The following is a 20,682-nucleotide window of genomic DNA, read 5'->3' on the forward strand; positions in this document are numbered from 1 at the left end:
CATGTAATAACTAACCATCACATTTTAACTACTGTTATTCATGACTTGATAAAATATCATGCAAAGTTTAACTGTCTATATAAATTTTTGTATGATATGTATATATTTCAAAAATTCATACATGATGTCTTTCATCTCTTCATTCTGTTTTTTAAACATTTGGTTCCTTATATTCTCCAATAAATTATGAACAAAGATTTTTATATCAACAGAACAGTTTCACAGTTGCCTAGAGAATTTTCTTTATTAAAATAAAATTGGCAAATTCTGGGAGAGAGAGGAATGCAGTAGATTTTCTTTGTCAAGCGTTCTTCATAGCTATCCTCATATCTGAAGTGTAGGCAGGCATTAAATGATTTTATTGAGTACATTATGTAAAAAATGTTGGTAAAGAATGTTTTAACTGTTCGTAAATGAGTGTAATACATTATGCAGAAAAGAATCCCTAATAAAGGAAGGAGTGGAAGCAATTACAACATTTACATAAGTTGAAAATGTTCATATGGTCTTAACAAATCACGTTTCCCCCAGAAAAACTAAGAATGGGAATAGTATGGGCGGAAATGAAAAGTTTTAGTCAATTGTTGAAAAGTTAATATTCTGCTTCTTGTCTTTCATTCTTCAAATGAAAGCCTTTGGGCAAACATGAATGTGTCTGTACCTAAGAATCTATTTATTTTCAGTTATAATTTCTAGCATGAATTTTCTCTGGGAATGTTACCAAAACAGAAATTTCTTCTATTGGCTCACACTATTTGAAAAAAAATCACTTAGTACAGCAAAAGTAAGGGTGGATTTTACATTTACTAATCACAGGCTTTTCCCATAGTGGAGCACAGGATACAAGTGGGAGAAAGGGGAGTTCTATTAATCAGTCAAGAACGATGCAGAATAAAGGGAGGGATCAGAGGATAGAAAACTACTGATTGAATCTCTTCTATTGGCTTAGGTGACCAAGGTACCTAAGTAACCAACACACACACAAACACACACACACACAATGCAGCCTTGACTTGTTAGTGGGTTGTCCACATTGCATGAACTCACTAGCACAGACGATTGCTTCATCCTTTGCACGGCTTTTTCTGCACAGCTGTGGCTGTGGACACTTCAAGGTTCTGTGAGCTCTCCTACAGTTTACAACCTTACAAGGGTGTTTTTCTACCAGCAGAACATTGGCCATAAATGTCTATTAGTCAAAATAACTGCGGCAGTTTTATAAGGCCTGTGAGTGCATATTTCCCAGTCTGCTTCTCCTTAAATTACTAAGAATGCAAAAATAACCAATAGTTTGACCTTTTAAATCACAAATTGGATAGGCTTACCATTAAAATATATTGTGAATGTGTTTCCCATTATTTAGCTCATTTAACATGTTCAGTGGCAAAAATTCAAATATTTTGAGTTGGTTATTTTTTTTTTTCACTTCACAGAAGGTGTGATGATTTTTCCAAGCCATCAAAGGATATTTAAAAGACTAGAATACAATTGGAGTATTGCTAATAGGTTGTCATTAACCATATGCATAAAAGATAAAGAATTTAAAAGATGCAGTAGGTTCAGAAATTATTTGGTTCTGTGTTATTCATTTTGATAGTCCTCACTGTGGAAAGTTAGCATAACTTGTTCAGTATGAAAAGTTATATTACTACAGTTGACCCTTGAAAAACATGGGTTTGAACTGAGCCACTTATACATAGATTATTTTCAATAAATACATACTACGGTACTAAATGTCTGAGGTTGGTTGAATTCATGGATGTGGAACTGTGCATATGGGGGTCCGATTGTAAAGTTATACTCAGAGTTTCTACTGGTGGGTTCTCACCCCTAAGCCCTATGTTGTTCAAGGGTCAGCTATAAGTCATGTTCATAGAGTGAAAAAGAGGGGTCTAGAATGTAAAAAGTATTAACCGGCAAGTTGAAGAATGAGCAATAATAAATGGAGGAAAAATTATTAGAAATCCAACATAAACTTCAAGTTTATCTATATTTGATATGAATATTAGAATGCTGAATAGTATAAGTGAGTATATTCATCTGAGTTTTTTCTTTCCTAAATAAAGTTGATGCCTTTTATCTTCAATTTAATTAACCTGAAAAATATTTGAAAACCTAAAGAAATCATGTACATTTTAAAAAGCAGTCTTTGGTGTTAATTTCTGTGTATGCTTAGGATTTTCTCTGATATAGTTGAAAATGCTATAATAAGTGTGGAATAAAATGTTTGATGTGTGAGTTACAAGATCTGGTCACCAAGTAGCAATGTCATGTCAGAGATAATCTTTGATGGTAAAGTGACCCGTCAGAATTAATTACTATCAACTAGAGTTCAAAGATGTATTGACTAGCTGGAAAGATGACCAGGCAGAATAGCATCAGTTCAGATATTCTTGTCACACACAGTTGAGATCTGGTCTACATTCTAGCATTTCATTCAATATATTGTAATTCAGATTTAAAGGGGGAGGATTTTAAAGGGCATGTCTGTTCAATCTCAGCCTGCAAAAAATACAAAGATTACTTATATGAATACTATAATTTGTAATTTACTTATCAAGAATTAACACATGAAGAGGATGTACTTGTTTATTACAGTTTTCAAAACAAGCATTCCTTTATGTAAAAGACAGTAGACTTCTATTTTTATATTGCTATTGCTGGATCATTCATGGATTTCTTAAAGTATAAGCTGACCTCTTTCCCTGGGTTCTTAAATACCCCCTGTGACACTTCCCTCAGATTAAGCTCCTCTGTGCAAGATCTTTCCAACATACCCTGACATTCCAACATTTTTTTTTCTACTGCCTGAAAAATAATGCTGGAGCAGTGAGAAGATCTAATTACTGTACAGTAGGTTACATTTGAGAGCAGAGCATTACATAGATACAAAACACTATTATTAGAAGATTAAATCCTGAACTTAAAGTAAGGGAGTCTTTTCCCCTTTGTTTCATCTTGAGAAATGTGAAGTGGCTTATAATAAGCCAAAGGAAATTAAAGCATTGATGAGAGAGAGAGAGAGGCTTGCAGGTGGTTGCCTGAAGTTTATCGATGAGCCACACATAGTGCTGCTGCAAACCTGTATTTTATTTCAGAAAGCATGTCATAAAGGTAAAAATGTGTTCCATTAAAATCAGATTCCGAATGTGTTTCATTAAAACAAGATTTTGCAAGCTATCCAGATGAGGTGTCGCTCCTCGTAGACAGAAAATTGAAGCATGTAAAGTTTCTCAGTGAATAGATAAAAGTTGTCTGTGTCTTCTTTGAATTGGTCATTTGTCATTTACAGTTCCTCTTTTTAAAGGATAATAATAGTGGGTAAAGACCTCAACAATAAAATTATGGCAACTGTTACTGTTTAAATAACCTAGTACTATCAGCCAAAAGAAAGACTTAAGGAGAAGTAGTGGATTTAGCAGCTTTCAACTATGCAGTCCCCATTTGTGTTTTGTCAGAAACAAAACCACTAATGTGAGCTAGAGCAGGACAGCCTAGTAGTTAATGTAATGGTATTCTTACAGCAAATGTGAAGCATTGATTCTGTGTTTTAAAATGAATGTTTTGTTGCTCTTATACTAAAAGAGCTCTGATATTATTATTTGTTTTTAAAGCAATTTTGATCTAAAATATGCGTAACAGCCCTTTCCAGCTTCTTTCTCTCTCTCTCTTCCTCTCATTTTGAATGTATGTTGTGGTTATATGATTGTGTAAGAAGCATTTTTCAGTACACTTAAAATGTATATTATTATTTCCACCTCCTCCCTAATACACACACACACACACACACACACACACACTTCAATTAAGTGGATTTTAGTTAATGGGGTAAACCAATAGCTCACTTGAGTTCTAAAGGGTTTCTCAATACTTTATGTACAGCCTAGTTGAGGATAAAATGAAAACGAATTGGAACAATATATAGCTTTCTCTATTGTATTATTAACTGTACAGAAATCCTTGATGAATTACTACCTGTCAGGATATTTTGTGGTGCCAATAGACTCTTTAATTAGATTAGAAGTTAACAACTAGTTTAATCTTTTTTGTAGAACATTTTAGTTCATTTCTTTCACATTTTTTTCCTACGTATTAGATTGAAAGCACTATGTTTCTTACACTTCAGAGTCAATACCTTACCTAGAAATTATCCTTACCATAAAGGAATTAAATCCTGTTATTATTATATTTCCATTCCTGCTACTTTAAAATTACATTTGAAGATATGAGGCGTACTGATCAGCCGTTAGGGCTTTGAGCTGGTGGTCTCACAGTGCACAAGCAAGAGACCTGTGAGAGGTTGCTTAACGTCTATTTTACTCAGTTTTTTCCACTGTAAAATGGAAAAAATAACACCTACTTCACAGTATTATGATAAAAATTAAATGAGGTAATTCGTAAAGTACTTAACAGAGAAGTTAGCTCCATCTTGAAGGAAGAGGTACGGAGAAGTGAGGGGCAGTTTTGTGAGCAGAAAGGAAAGACTCCGGTCTGTGCACTAGAATGTATAATATATCTGGGGAACTGCAGACCAAGTGCTTCACCTGCTGTCTCTGCTCAGGTGGATATAATTAATAAATCCTCTAACTGAAATTCAAGTTAACCTCTCTTGTACCATTGATCAACATCCCTGCACAGAGGACACAAAGATGGAGTAAATGTGGAGGCTCCCTTTGCTATTATCACATGCGTAAGCTGGCTGGTTGCTTAGACCGTCCTCCTTATTCTAACTATGAGAGGATAGGGCTCCTGGGAGAGAATACCAAAGTGATCATCAACACCTGAACATACTAAGTGCATAATGTGCGCATATTTCACTGTTGACACGGTGCTTGTCCACCTGCGTGCTTCAAGACCATTCCTGCTGAGAAGAGGGACGGAAGGAGTGATCTTGGCGATTCCTACAGGCATCTCACATTTCCACAGAAAGAAAGTGAGTTAAAATTGTAAAACCAGTTGCTTTTGTTGGGTCCACAGACAAACAAAAAGCCAAAATAAGTCCTAAATCAGGAAATGGGTATTCTGTGTTCTAGCTTGACTACAGAATCCCAGTGTACAAGCCAGTTAATCTATCTGAATCTCAGCTTTTTATATATAAATTCAAAATTGTGGATTAGTGTATCTTTAAGGTCCCATCTGGGTCCAGAATGGTAGCAAAATATAGCTGTGGCACAGCTAAAAGTACCAGTGACTAAGCTGGGTCCTATTAATGGCCGGTCAGCTTACCTTCCAATAGGATTTTGAGACATGATTGTTCCTCCCATTAATGAAGGGAAGAAAATAAGTTTAATACAGATGGACCTCGTCCTTTCACTCATATAGCACACTGGCAAATGTCCCAGCAAAACCTGTGTTCTCAACCGCATTATGCGGTAGAGACAATTTTACCTGCTGGCAGGCTCTTTATCTAAAATTGATAGGTCATATGTAATGAATCAAAATGACACTTGACAACTCAGAGTTTAGTAACAATTCCAGTGTTTACATATTTTACTGAACTTTTATCTCTAAAAAAAAAAAATCTGGAAATCTCATGAAAGAGGATTTTCTCTTTGTTGGTTTTTCAAGTACATAAAACTGCAGTAAAGCAAAGGCAATGGAAAACAGCCTTTGGCCTGAGACTTTTCTCTGCTTCCTAATTTTAGCCAACTCAAAAGCTTGTCTTACACAATTGTGGAAACAGTGAGTCTGGTGTTAGACTAATCAAGAACTGTAGAAAGACTAGAATGAATAAAATAAGTTAGTCATGAAGTGTTTTTGAACTTTCATGTAGGTTTGGGTTTCAGTTCATCTTGATGATGAAAATTCCAATATGTTTAGATTTTATGTAACCTGATTTATCAACCATATTAGAATTCAAATTATCTGTTTCTAAAGTGTAACTGTGTTCACCTTTATGCCTTTTCTCCAAAATGTGAGAAGTATAGAGAGTAAATTTCATACAGTTATATGTATCAAAATTGAAATTGAAACTAATTGAAATTTTAAGTGCTTAAATGATCTGTATTATTATAAAGTTATAAACTGGTATAATCAAATACTTCTAGGGGACCAAAAATAACATTTTTCTCTGAGGAATTTGCTAAAATACAGTGTAGTCACATTAATATAAGTTCATTTCTTCCCTGAAAGAAAAAAATCAAGGAAATAACAACAGGTGCTGGGCTAAGTAACAGTCTCTAGTGATTATAAAAAATAACAATGAAAAGTTTTAATGGGAAAACTCTAAGTGCTAGAAGCATTGGAAGAGCAGATTGAAGATTAGAATTAGAATCCGCATGGGAAAGAGAGAGGTAAATTCTTTACCATAAATCAAATAGATATTTAATTTGAAATCAAACATGAACCTGAACATGTGTCATATAATCTGGCTAAATACACCTGGGTTTTATTAAGATGGTGTGAGCCAAAGACCACAGTGCTTTAGACAAGCTTGAGCAAATCCTCTGCTAAAGAGAAAAACAAACATACTATATGTCTTACTCTTGGCAAATAAAACCCCCAAACTCCAACTCATCAACTTCAAGGAATTGATGGACTGAATTTCCAAACAGGCACACTATATTTGGAAATCAGTACTGTACAACGTTGAACAGCACACATTTTAAAGTGATATAGTCTTGGGTTCAAATCTGGACATTTCTACTCACTGTATGATTTTAAGCAGCTTCTTTTCACTTCAGTTTCTTCATTGTAAAATGTGTACTATTATAGTTCAGTGTTATAGGATTGTTATGTAAAATAAACATGTGTGTCAAATGCCTAGTACAATGCCTGTACAAAATACGATCTTCATAAATAGTGGCTACTTTTATTTTTATTGTAAATTGAGTGTTAATTTAGTGCCATTTAGACTCTTTTAATTCATGGAATACTTTACGTTAAAAGAAACGTAGAACTATATACCTCTTCTCAATTTGCCCTTTCATATATCCTAACTAATACAACTCTTTAAGAAGTTTTCATGGTAATTTTTTTAGATTTTATTTTACTATTCTTTCTTGTTTATAGAAAAGTTACTCGAATAAGGCTTTTGTACAGATTTACCAATTGTTTACATTTCTACCTCATTTTTCAGTTCTTTTTAATTGAAGTATAGTTGATGTACAATATTATATGTTTCAAGTATACAAGTTTAAGGTATACAACATAGTGATTTCAAAGTTTTAAAGGTTATATTCCATATATAGTTATAAAATATTGGCTATATTCCCTGTTTTGTACAATATATCTTGTAGCTTATTCATTTTATACATAGTAGTTTATACCTATTTTACCCCATTTGTTTTATGTTCTCTCTCTACACACACACACACACACACACACACACACACACACACACACGTTTTCTGTGTATTCTAAAAACATTTAAAAGTAAGTTGGAGAGAGTGCGCTGTTTTATTCTAAATGCTTCAGTGCATATTTCCTAAGAATGTGGTCATTCCTTTACATCACCTCAGTTTAGCAGTCAAACAGGAAATGTAACATTGATATGATACTGTTATCCAATCCACAGTCCATACTCACATTTGATTAGTTGTTTCAGTTATATCCTTTATAGCTATTTTTTCCCAGTCCAGGATCCAATCTAGGGTCATAAATTATATTTTATTTTCATGTCTCTTTAGTCTCTTTTAATCTGGAAGAGTTCCTCAGCCTTTTTTTTTCTTTTTATATTTTTTTATTTAATTATAGTTGGCATACAATATTATATTAGATTTAAGTATATAATATAATGATTTGACATTTATATACATAACTAATTGATCACCGTGTAAGTCTAGTAACCATCTGTCACCATACAGAGTCATTTCAGTATTATTGACTATATTCCCTATGCTGTATATTACATACCTGTGATTATTTATTTTGTAACTGGAAGTTTGCATCTCTTAATTCCTTTCACCTATTTCACCCAACCTGCCACCTCCCTCCCCTCTGGGAACCATCTGTTTGTTCTCTGTATCTATAAGTCTGTTTCTGTTTTGTTTTGTTTGTTTTTTTAGATTCCCCATATAAGTGAAAATATACAGTATTTGTCATTCTCTGTCTGATTTATTTCATATAGCATAATACCCTCTATGTCCATCCATGTTGTTGCAAATAGCAATATTTCATTCTTTTTTATGGCTGAGTAATATATTCCATCGTATGCATATACACCACATCTTTTATATCCATTCATCTATTTATGTGTACTTTGGTTGCTTCTATATCTTAGCTATTGTAAATAATGCTGCAATGAACATAGGCACGCATATATCTTTTAAAATTAGTGTTTTCATTTTCTTTGGATAGATACCCAGAAGTGGAATTACTGGATCATATGGAATTACTGGATCATCATCAATAGAATTAAAAATTCTATTTTTAATTTTTTGAGGAACCTCCATACTATTTTTCATAGAACCTGCACCAATTTGCATTCCCATCAACAGTGTATGAGGTTTCCCCTTTCTCTACATCCTTGTCAACACTTGTTATTTCTTGTCTTTTGGATAATAGCCATTCTGACAGGTGTGAGATGGTATGTCACCATGGTTTTGATTTGCATTTCCTTGATGGTTAGTGATGTTCAGCATATTTTCATGTGTCTATTGGCCATTTGTATGTTTTCTTTGGAAAAATGTCTATTCAGGTTCTCTGCCCATGTTTTAATTGGATTTTTTTTGTTGTTTAGACTGAGTTGTATGAGTCATTTACATATTTTGGATATTAACCCCTTATCAGATATATTACTTGCAAATAACTTCTCCCATTCTGTAGGTTGGCTTTTCATTTCGTTGATCATTTCCTTCCTGTGCAAAAGCTTTTTAGTTTGAGGTCGTCTCATTTGTGTATTTTTGCTTTTGTTTCCCTTGCCTGAGGAGATGAATCCAAAAAGTATTGCTAAGACTGGTGTCAAAAAGTGTACTGCCTGTGTTTTCTTCTAGGCATTTTATGGTTTCAGGTCTTATATTTAAGTCTTTAAGGCAATTTGAGTTTATTTTTGTATATGGTGTAAGAAAGTGGTCTAGTTTGATTCTTTTGAATATACCTGTCCAGTTTTCCCAACAGCGTTTACTGAAGAGAATGTCTTTCCCCCATTATATAGTTTTGGATCCTTTATCATAAATTAATTGATCATATAAGGATGGAGTTATTTCTGGGCAGTCTATTCCGTTTCATTGATGTATGTGTCTGTTTCTGTGCCAGTACCATACAATTTTGATTACTATGGCTTTATAGTATAGTGTGAAATCAAGGAGCATGACACCTCCAGGCTTCTTGTAAGATTGCTTTGGCTATTTGGAGTCTTCTTGTTCCAAACCAATTTTGGGATGACTAGTTCCAGTTCTGTAAAAAATGCCATTGGCATTTTGATGGGGATTGTTTTGAATCTGTAGATTGCTTTGAGTAGTATGGATATTTTAACCACATTAATTCTTCCAGTCCATGGCCCCAGTATATCTTTCTATTTATTTGTGTTGTCTTTAATTTCCTTCATCAGCATCTTACTTTCAGAGTACAGGTCTTTCACTTCCATGGTTAAACATATTCCTAGTTATTTTATTCTTTTTGATGCAATTGTAAGTGGGATTGTTTCCTTAATTTCTCTTTCCGATAGTTTTTATTAGTATATAGAAATGCAACAGGTTTCTATATATTGATTTTGTATCCTGCAACTTTACTAAATTCATTTATTAGTCCTAATATTTTTTGGTGGAGTCTTTAGGGTTTTCTATATACAGTATCATGTCATCTACAAATAGTGATAGTTCTGCTTCTTCCTTTTCAATTGGATTTCTTTTATTTCTTTTTCTTGTTTCAGTGCTGTCACTTGGACTTAAAATTCTATGTTGAATAAAAGTGGCAAGAGTGGACATGCTTGACTTGTTTCTGATATTAGAAAAAATGCTTTCAGCTTTTCACCACTGAGTATGATGTTGGCTTGGGGTTTGTCATATATGAACTATATTATGTTGAAGTATGTTCCCTCTATACCACTTTGTTAAGAGTTTTTATTGTAAATGGATATTGAATTTTGTCAAATTCTTTTTCTGCATTGACTGAGATAGTCCTACAATTTTTATCCTTTGCTTTGTTAATGTGATGGATCACATTGATTGATCAGTGGATATTGAACCATCCTTCCATCCCTGGAGCAAATCCCACTTGATCATGGTGTATGATCCTTTTAATGTATTGTTGAATTCAGTTTGCTGATATTTCGTTGAGGATTTTTGCATCTGTGTTCATCAGGGATATTGGCCTGTAATTTTCTTTGTAGTGTCTGGTTTTAGTATCAGGGTAATGCTGGCCTCGTAGAGGGAGTTTGGAAGCATTTCTTCCTTTTCAGTTTTTTGGAATAGTTTGAGAAGGCTAGGTATTAAATTCTTTTTCAAATGTTTGGTTGAATTCCCCTTTGAAGCCATCTGGACCAGGACTCTTGTTTGTTGGGAGTTTTAAAATACTGATTCAATTTCAATGCTAGTGATTAGTGTGTTCAGACTTTCTATTTCTTCCTGATTCAATATTGGAAGATTATACATTTCTAGTAATTTATCCATTCCTTCTAGGTTGCCCAATTTTTTGGTGTACAGTTGTTTACAGTAATCTCTTATGATCCTCTGTATTTCTGTCGTGTCAGTTGTAACTTTTCCACTTTCATTTCTGATTTCATTTACTTGGGCCTTTTTTTTTTTTTTTTTGAGGAGACTGGGTAAAGTTTTATTGATTTTGTTTCTTTTCAAAAAAGCAACTCTTAGTTTCACTGATCTTTTCTATTGTTTTTTTTTAGACTCTATTTCATTTGTTTACACTCTGATCTTTATTATTTATTTCCTTCAAAGCCTGACTTTGGGCTTTGTTCATTATTCTTTTTCTAGTGCATTTTGGTATAAGGTTAGATTATTTATTTGAGATTTTTAGATCTTATTTCCTGGGGTAATGTTGTATCACTATAAACTTCCCTGTTAAAACAGCTTTTGCTGTGTCCCATAGACTTTAGAAGGTTGTTTCCATTTTTATTTGTCTTAAGGTATTTTTTAATTTCCTCATTGATTTATTCATTGACCATTGGTTGTTTAGTAGCATGTGGATTAGCTTTCACATGTTTGTGGGTTTTTTTTCAGTTTTCTTCTTGTACATTTGACCCTTGAGCAATGTAGGTTTGAACTGCGTGGGTCTGCAGATTTCTTTTCAATAAGTATACAGTTGGCCCTCCATATCCATGGATGTAGAATCTGTGGCTATGAAGGGCTGACTGTAAGAGACTTGAAAATTTATGGATTTTTGTATCCATGGGAATTCCTGGAACCAATCCCCTGTGGATACCAAGGGATGACTGTAACTGCTTTCTAGTTTCATATTGTCGTGGTTGAAAAGATATTTGATATGATTTCTTTCTTATTTCTTGTAGGCAGCATATAGATGGGTCCTGTTTTTTCATCCATTCAGCCACCCTACGTCTCTTGACTGAAGTAGTTGGTCCATTTAAATTTCAAGTAATTATTAATAGGTATGTACTTATTGCTATTTTGTTAATTGTTTTCTGGTTGTTTTTATAGTTCTTCTCTGTTCCTTTCTCCTTTTCTTGCTCTCTTCCCTTGTAATCATTATTTTCTTTAGTGTAAAATATGATGGCAAAAACGTAAAACATTGGAGGGAGTAAAAAATGAAGGGCTTTTATTAATAGAATTCACTCTATCTGTCTTGTTATATATGAACCTCATATATATATACCAGTGAAATTTTTTCTTTCATAATTTTCTTATTTCTAGTTATGGCCTTTTCTTTTCCATTTAAAGAAGTCCCTTTAACATTTCTTGTAAGGCTGGTTTAGTGGTGATGAACGTTTTTAGCTTTCGCTTGTCTGGGAAACAATCTCTCCCTTCAATTCTGAATGATAACCTTATTGGATAGAGAATACTTAATTGTAAGTTTTTTACTCTCAGCACCCTGAATATATTGTGCTGTACCCTTCTGGCCTGTAAAATTTCTGTTGAATAATTAGCTGATAGTCTAACATGGTTCCCTTGTACATAACTAGCTGTTTTCCTCCTGCTGCTTTTAAGATCCCCCTTTAACTTTTGATACTTTAATTATAATGTGTCTTGGTGTGGGTCTGTTTTGGTTCATCTGATTTGGGACTCTCTGTGCCTTTTGGACTTGGATGTCTGTTTCCTTTGCCAGCTTAGGGAAGTTTTTGGCCAGTATTTCTTTAAGTAGGTTTCTCTGTCCCTTTCTCTCTTTCTTCTCCTCTGAGATCCCTATAATGAGAATGTTAGTAAACTTGATGTGTCAGAGGTCCCTTAAACTATCCTCATTTTAAAACTTTCTGTTCTCTTTCTACTGTTCTGATTTATTCATTTCCATTACCCTGTCTTCCAGATCTCTGATTTGTTCTTCTGCATCCTCAAATCTCCTGTTGATTCCCTCTGGTGTATTTTTCATTTCAGTTGTTGTATTCTTCAGTTCTGATTGATTCTTTTTATAATTTCTATCTCGTTCTTGAAGTTCTCACTGTGTTCATCCATTATTCTCCTGAGTTTGATGAGAATTTTTATGACTATTACTTTAAACTCTTTATCTGGTAATTGCTGATTTCTATTTCATTTAGTTCTTTTTCTAGGGTTTTGTCTTATTTTTTGTTTGGAAGGTATTTGCATCTTCATTTTGCCTGTGTCTCTGTGTTTGTTTCTATGTACTAGTTATATCAGCTATGTCTTCCAGTCTTAAAGTGGCCTTATGTAGAAGGTATTCTCTGGGGCCCACTGGCACAATCCCTCCTGGTTACCAGAGCCAGGTGTACCCAGTGTCTCTCCTGTGTGCGCTGCATGTATGCTCCTGTTGTGGTTGAGCTACAATTGCTGCAGGCATGCTGGTGGGCAGGGCTGGTCCCTTGGACCTGGAGCCACTTAGGAGGGGCACTGATGCCACCTGGGGCTGCCTACCAGGTTGGGTGGGGTGGGACCTGCACATTAACATTCACCAAATATGCTATCAGCTAAGCCATAGACAAGCTTCAATAAACTGAAAACAGTTTAAACTTACAGAGTATGTTTTCTGACTAGAAGGGAATTAAGTTAGAAATTAATAATAGAAAGATATCTGGAATTATCAAATATTAGGAAATTAAATTATATTTTGCTAAATAATCCATGGATTAAACAAGAAATTGCAAAGGAAATTATATTTCAAACTGGTTGAAAATGAAAATACAATATATCAAGTGTATTAAAATATGTGAAGTATTGCTAAATCAGTGCTTAGAGAAAAATTTATATCTTTAAATACTTTTATTAGAAAAAATAAATGATTTAATATCAGTGATCTAAAGTTCCAATTTAAGAAGCTAAAAAAGAAGAAATTAAAAACCAGTGTAAGTAAAAGAAAGGAAATAATAAATATAGTATCAGAAATCAGTTAAGTAAAAAATGGATAAATATTATAGAAAATCAGCTATCAATAAAATTATTAATCCTTTAATTAGACTGAGGAAGAAAAAGAAAGACGACACAGATTTCCAAAATCAGTTGTCTTTGACTTGCATCTGTGATTCCTGGATTCCATATATTGCTGTTTTTGAATTTATGCCTTCATTTTGGTGATAGGCCATATCCACTAGCTTCCTGAGAAAAGGTCCATGGGGTATAAATGTTTTAAGATTTTGTGAGATGAAAATATATGTTTTTATCACCAAATTTGATTTGTAGTTTGAGAGATTATAGAATTCTAGATTGGAAACTAGTTTTCCCAAGAACTTTGAAAGCATTGCTGCTTGACTCCAGTATAACTTTAGAGATGTCTGGTGCCATTTGATGACATCAGTCTTTCATAGGTCAACTTTATTTTTTTCCTTCTAGAAACTTACAGAATTTTCGTTTGTCCCTATTTGTTCTTTTAAGTTTTTATTACACTTATTGAATCCATTCAGTCTGGAAACTCATTTTTCTCCAGTTCAAAGAAGACTTCCTTGTGTGTGTGTGTGTGTGTGTGTGTGTGTGTGTGTGTGTGTGCATGTGTGCGTGCGTGTGCATGCACGTGTGTTTTAAATTATAATCTACTTCCTTCTATTTGCTCTTATTTTTGCCTTAAAGAGCTCCTATTGGGTATTGGACCTCTGGATTAATAATATTTTTTGTCTCTTGATCTCTTTATCTGTTTGTTCTAATTTCCTGGAAGTTTCTTTAACTTTATCATCCAACCTTGTTGTAGTTATCTACTGCTGTGTAATAAACTACTCCAAACATAGCACCTTATAATACTTGTTTTATTAGAGGCATACCTTGAAGATATTGCAGGTTTGGCTCCAGACCAGCACAGTAAAGTGAATATTGCAATAAAATGAGTCACATGAAAGTTTTGGTTTCCAAATGCATATAAAAGTTATGGTTACATTATGTTCTACTCTATTAAGTATGCCATAGCATTGTATCTAAAAAATAATGCATATTCCTTAATTTAAAACTACTTTATTGCTGGGACTTCCCTGGTGGCGCAGTGGTTAAGAATCCACCTGCCAAGGTGGGGGACACAGGTTTGATCCCTGGTCCGGTTGACCCCACATGCTGTGAAGCAACTAAGCCCGTGTGCCACAACTACTGAGCCTGCGCTCTAGAGCCTGAGAGCTTCAACTACTGAGCTCCTGTGCCACAAATACTGAAGCCCATGTGCCTAGAGCCCATGCTCTGCAACAAGAGAAGCCACCGCAATGAGAAGCCAGTGCACCGCAGTGAAGAGTAGCCCCCACTTGCCGTAGCTAGAGAAAGCCCGCACGCAGCAACAGACCCAATGCAGCCAAAAATAGATTAATTAATTAGTTAATTAATTTAAAATCTGATTGTGTGTCCCACTTTCTCAAGGGGATTTTCAAAGAGTTTTGAGCTACCTTGGAACAAATATAATTTTCTTGGAATACAGTCTTAAAGAGTTATGTGTAAATGGTCATCCAGATTTTAGGTTTAACAGTACCTTCTACACTATGACTACTCTTGCAAAAGTCCCAAGACATAGAGCCTGGGCTGTGAAGCTTACGTTTATGCTGGTTTTGCTGGTGGCTGCTTCTGGTTAAGGTTAAGACCTACTGATAACAGGATCAATAGAGGAAACTGCAGCAGGGACAATAACAAAAATCAAGGTCAACAAGGACTATGCAACCCATATGTGATATTAAAACATTAAAGTGGAAATCACAGCCATCTGAAACCCAAACACTTAACCTTCTAAGTCACTTATTCAGTAATGTTTCATTCTTTAAAAATGTAACATATAAATTCCTCTCTGTACACTGAGGAATGCAAATTCAAAAGAAAGCACACAATTAGGGGACAAGTAGAAGTACAAAAGAAAGATGGGCTTTTCAAGTCACTTTTTCACCCAAAGAACATAATGGGGCTACTTCTCATTCCCCAGGTATTTCTTTTTTCTTTTTTTCCGTAATTTCTTAAAATCAGACAGTAGTGAAGTTTTGCTGCATTGATTCACTCTTCCTTACACAAACCATTTCTCTCTAGCATGCAGTGCTGTTTGATAACATTTTACGCACAGTAGAACTTTCAAAATTATGGAGTTATTCCTCTCAAATTCTGCCATTGCTTTATCGACTAAGTTTGTGTAATACTCTAAATGCTTTGTTTTTATTTCAGCAATTTTCACAGCATCTCCTTCCATCTGTAGAAACCACTTCCTTTGCTCATTCATTAAAAGCAACTCCTTATCCCTTAAAGTTTTATCATGAGATTGCAGCAATTTAGTCACATCTTCAGACTCTTCTAATTCTAGTTCTCGTGCTATTTCCACCTCATCTGCAGTTACTTCCTCCACTGAAGTCTTGAACCCCTCACAGTCATCCATGAGGGTTGAAGTCAACTTCTCCCAAACTCCTGTGAATGTTGCTGTTACCTCTTCCCAGGAATCATGAATGTTCTTAATGGCATCTAGAATGATGAATCCTTTCCAGAAGGTTTTCAGTTGACTTTGCCCAGATCTATCAGAGGAATCACTGGATATGGCAACTATAGCCTTGTGAAATGTATTTTTTAAATAATAAGACTTGAAAGTCAAATTTACCCCTTGATCCACAGGCTGCAGAATGGATGTTGTGTTAGCAGGCATGAAAACAATCTTAATCTCATTGTACATCTCCATCAGAACTCTTGGGTGACTAGGTGCATTGTCAGTGAGCAGTAACATTTTGAAAAGAATCTTTTTTTCTGAGCACAGGTTCTCAACAGTGGGCTTAAAATATTCAGTAAACCATGCGATAAGCAGATGTGTTGTCATTTAGGCTTTGTTGTTCCATTTATAGAGCACAGGCAGAGTAAATTTAGCACCATTATTAGGGGCCATAGGATTTTTAGAACGGTAAATGAGCATTGCTTTCAACTTAAAGCACCAGTTGCATTAGCCCCTAACAAGAGAGGCAGCTGCCCCTTTGAAGCTTTGAAGCCAGCTATTGACTTTTCCACTGTAGCTATGAAAATCCTAGATGGCATCTTCTTCCAATAGAAGGCTGTTTCATCTACAATGAAAATCTGTTATTTAGTGTAACCACCTTCATTAATTATCTTAGCTGGGTCTTCTGGATAACTTGCTACAACTTTTACATCAGCACTTTGCTGTTTCACTTTAGTTTTTATGTTATGGAGATGGTTTCTTTCCTTAAACCTCATGAACCGAGCGCCGCTAGCTTCAAACTTCTGCATCTTTCCCACTGTTCTCAGCCTGCGCAGAATTGAAGAGAGTTAGGGCCTTGCTCTGGATTAGGCTTTGGCTTAAGGGAATGTTGTGGCTGGTGTGTTCCAGACCAGTACAACTTTCTCCATGACAGCAATAAGGCTGTTTTGCTTGCTTATGATTTGTGTGTTCACTGGAGTGGCACTTTAAATTTCCTTCAAGAACTTTTTCTTTGCATTCATAACTTGACTGTCCATTTGGTGCAAGAGACTTTGATTTTAGCCTGTCTTAGCTTTAGACATGCCTTCTTCACTAAGCTTAATCATTTCTAGCTTTTGATTTAAAGTGAGAGATGTGCGACTTTTCCTTTCACTTGAATGCTTGAAGGCCATTGTAGAGTTATTAATTGGCCTAATTTTAATATCATTGTGTCTCAGGGAATAGTGAGGCTCAAGGATAGGGACAGAGACAGGGAGAAGCCGGTTGATTGGTTGAGCAGTCAGAACACACACATTTATTGATGTTTGCCGTCTTACATGGGCATGGTTTGTGGCACCCCAAAATGATTACAGTAGTAACTTCGAAGATCACTGATCACAGACCGCCATGACAGTTTTAATAATAATGAAAAATTTGAAATGTTGCGAGAGTTACCAAAATGTGACACAGAGACACAAAGTGAGCAAATGCCATTGGAAAAAGGGTGCCAATAGACTTGCTTGACACAGGGTTGCCACAAACCTTCAATGTGTGAAAAAAATGCAATATCTGCAAAGTGCAATAAAGTGAAGCACAATAAAATGAAGTATGACTGTATATCTTGTGATTTTGTGGGCCAAGAATTTAGGCAGCACTTAGTTGTTCCAAGTGATGTTGATGGAGGTTACATGTATTGAGCTGTTAGGTGGGCTGGTCTGAATGGTTTAAAATAGTTTTACTCACATGTCTGGAGCCTTAACAGGAAGCCAAATGTTGACCAGTGTGTCTGCTTATAGCCTCTTGAATATGGTGCTATAAGGGTAGTCAGATATCTTACATGGTGACTGTGGGAACCCAATGATTATGTCCCAAGATCTTCAGTGATAGCTGTAGGGATCCATCCTTATGACCTAACTGCAGAAGTCCCAAATATCACCTCTACTACATTTCATTGACCCAATAAGGCCAACCCCTCCACCTGTCAATGAAGGAAATAGCAAATAATTTGCAGACATCTATAATCTGCCACATATTTAATTACTAAGAATTCTTTCTTGTTCTCTGATTTGATTTTTTTTAATCTTTTCAGGGAACCAATATCTTCTTTTTTTCCTTTTCTATGAGTATGTTAATTATTTTTTAGTTTTATTTTCCTTTGTCCCTCTTTCCTTTGGTATTCTTTTTACATTTTCCTCCATTAGATTGATCCATTCTTTTATTTTCATGTGCAGGATTTCCAAATAGGACTGGTGATCTTGGCTGACTTTGATGTTTAAGACAGAGGCCTTAAAAAAGTTCATTTGAAACTATCAGTGGGTAGAAGGACTTTTGTCAACTGGTTTGCCTCAAGTAAGGCAATAGAGCTAGGTCTGTCTGTTTTGTTAGTAGTTCCACAAATGTCAGTTCTCTCTCTTTAGCCAGTCATTTTCTCTTGTGATTAATTTCTCCTGTGAGCCCTGCTGCCTGAACTTGGGACTGAAAAGGAGAAGGGAGTTGTGTGTTGACTTTCTCATACTAGGCTGTAGGATTTCCCCAGGTGTTCTCCCTGTTTCTGGGCCCCGTGGTCTTAAATGTTAGTATAGTTATTCACCTCTCTGTACACAGAGGCTCTTTTGTGGACTTCTCCAAAGAGCAAATCTCAATTTCCTGCTGCAGTCAGGGAGGGTTATAGGGATACAGGTTGTGAAAAGGTATCTGGGATCTAACTTCTCCTTTTAACCCAATCTTCTGTCACTTCTGTGTCTTTATTGTTACCCTCTGTGACACCAGATCCCTCCAGTCTTGAACCTTTCCTCTTATTATTATTTCCTTCTGCGGGCATTTAGATTTCTCTTACCACACTCTGCCAAGTCTGTTACCATTCATCAGTCTGCTTTGCAGCTTCCAAAATTTAGTGATTTTTCTCTGGAATTTCCTCTCTTATCCTCCATGCTCTTGTGGATTTATACTTTAAAAAATGTATTTGCTCTATTTTAATGTAGTTCTGGAAGGTATTGGAGATCAACACATAAATTAAACCTGCTGTTGTTAGAAAAGGTCTCAAATATTATTTTAACCTTTTTTCTCTTTTTTTTTTTTTGGTACTAGAGCTGCTATTAAGAAGAAAATTTAACTGGTTGCTTATAGTTCAGAATGATCAATAAGAGGGAGGTGATATTCTGATTTTCCATTTGAGTATGTTTAGTGGAGATACTAACATTAAGAGATAAAGAGGGCTTCCCTCGTGGCGCAGTGGTTGAGAGTCCGCCTGCCGATGCGGGGGACATGGGTTCGTGCCCCAGTCTGGGAAGATCCCACATGCTGCAGAGCGGCTGGGCCCGTGAGCCATGGCCGCTGAGCCTGCGCGTCCGGAGCCTGTGCTCCTCAACGGGAGAGGCCACAACAGTGAGAGGCCCGCGTACAGCAAAAAAAAAAAAAAAAAAAAGTTAAAGAGAATACAGGATCTTGGATAATCATCACCCAAATATACCTGAAATATTTACAGAGAATTTAACTTTTTAAAATGCTATTTGTTACCTGTTTTTTTCTTGGAAAACATTCAAATTGATTTATATTACAAAACTATACATGTACACTTATCAGATTTTTCCAGCCTCATTTGTAGGAAGAATAACACTGGTGTTTCTGAAGGAACACAGAATGAAAATGAAATGATTGTAGTTACGGTTTTCCCACTTGGAACTCTTCTCTTGTCCTTCCCTCTCAAAACAGCACTCTTGCCAGTGCAGGAATTTGTAGTCATTTGCCAAGGCTCTGCTCCTATTATTTTATTCCTTGCCACCACCCCTACAACCTCTATGTTGCTGTATTCTAGGAGGTTTATTTCAGGCCCTTCCCCAAGACATGAGTAATTAGTTCCATTGCTATTCAGCAAATGAGTCTTAATCACCGCAAAACTGTCTGGGCAAGCTACTTTAAATATACATGTAAGCACTTAAAGGGTGGTAAGAGGCAATATAGGCCAAGGAAAAGGGTTGTGGAGGAGAGTTCTCAGGAAAATAGTCCTTAGGACATAAAGTAAATGGATGGGAGTGCGGCTGGGTAGATTGTCTGGAGGTGACAGGGGTCAGTAGGTGGTGAGGGAGAGAGATAGGTATTTGGGCCATTGGCCAAGTAAACTTTGAATTTCATTCAACAGTGGGTTCTTTTTTTTGTCCCATTTTAATAATGTGATTATTTAAGCTATAATTTAATTGAATGTAAACAGTTCAAGTTCAAATCAGTTATAGCTAAAAGCTCATTTTGCAATCCCATTTCATTTCAGATCTACAGGTTTATTTTGGTTGAAGAAGTTTACATGTTCTTCTAGCAAGACCCAAATATCCGTTCATTCGCTCTCCTTTAATAGGAATTTCTGATTTTACTCAAGGTGGCAGTGTGCCTACCTAAAATATTATATTTCTCACCCTCCCTCTACACATGGGTCAGGTCATATGATTATGCACTGGCCGATTAGATATAAATGGAATGGCTTTATGGGACTTCTTGAAGTTTCGTATTCCACTTGCCAGCTGGGAAAGTATATGTGGTGGCTGGAGTGCCATAGCAGCAGGGCAACATCCAAGGGATGTGGGGTGCAAAGGTGGAGGCACATTGGTCCTTGACAGCCTCAGAGTCCCTGCATCCCAGCTCTTGACATGCCTACCTCTGGGCTTACTTTGTGTGAGGAATGTACTTCATTTAAATCACTTTATTTTGATGTAGTTTCATTCTACTGTGCCTAATTGGATACTAAAGAGAACCCATAGAATTCTTTGAAACTTTGGCTAAGGATTGCAGGATTTTTAAATATTTGTTTATACCATATGACCTGTCACCTAAACT

General features: G+C 35.6%; 1 long non-coding RNA gene across 1 annotated transcript in view; it reads left to right on the top strand.

Annotated features, from left to right (window-relative positions):
• Positions 1-20,682, top strand: part of LOC132425548 (uncharacterized) — a 117,051-nt gene that overhangs the window by 72,316 nt on the left and 24,053 nt on the right. The window contains exon 2 of the long non-coding RNA XR_009519456.1: positions 11,402-11,500. This is a non-coding gene — a long non-coding RNA (uncharacterized lncRNA). The remainder of the gene's footprint in view (positions 1-11,401; positions 11,501-20,682) is intronic.

This window comes from Delphinus delphis, chromosome 5 (assembly GCF_949987515.2).
Source record: "Delphinus delphis chromosome 5, mDelDel1.2, whole genome shotgun sequence".
NCBI lineage: Eukaryota > Metazoa > Chordata > Mammalia > Artiodactyla > Delphinidae > Delphinus > Delphinus delphis.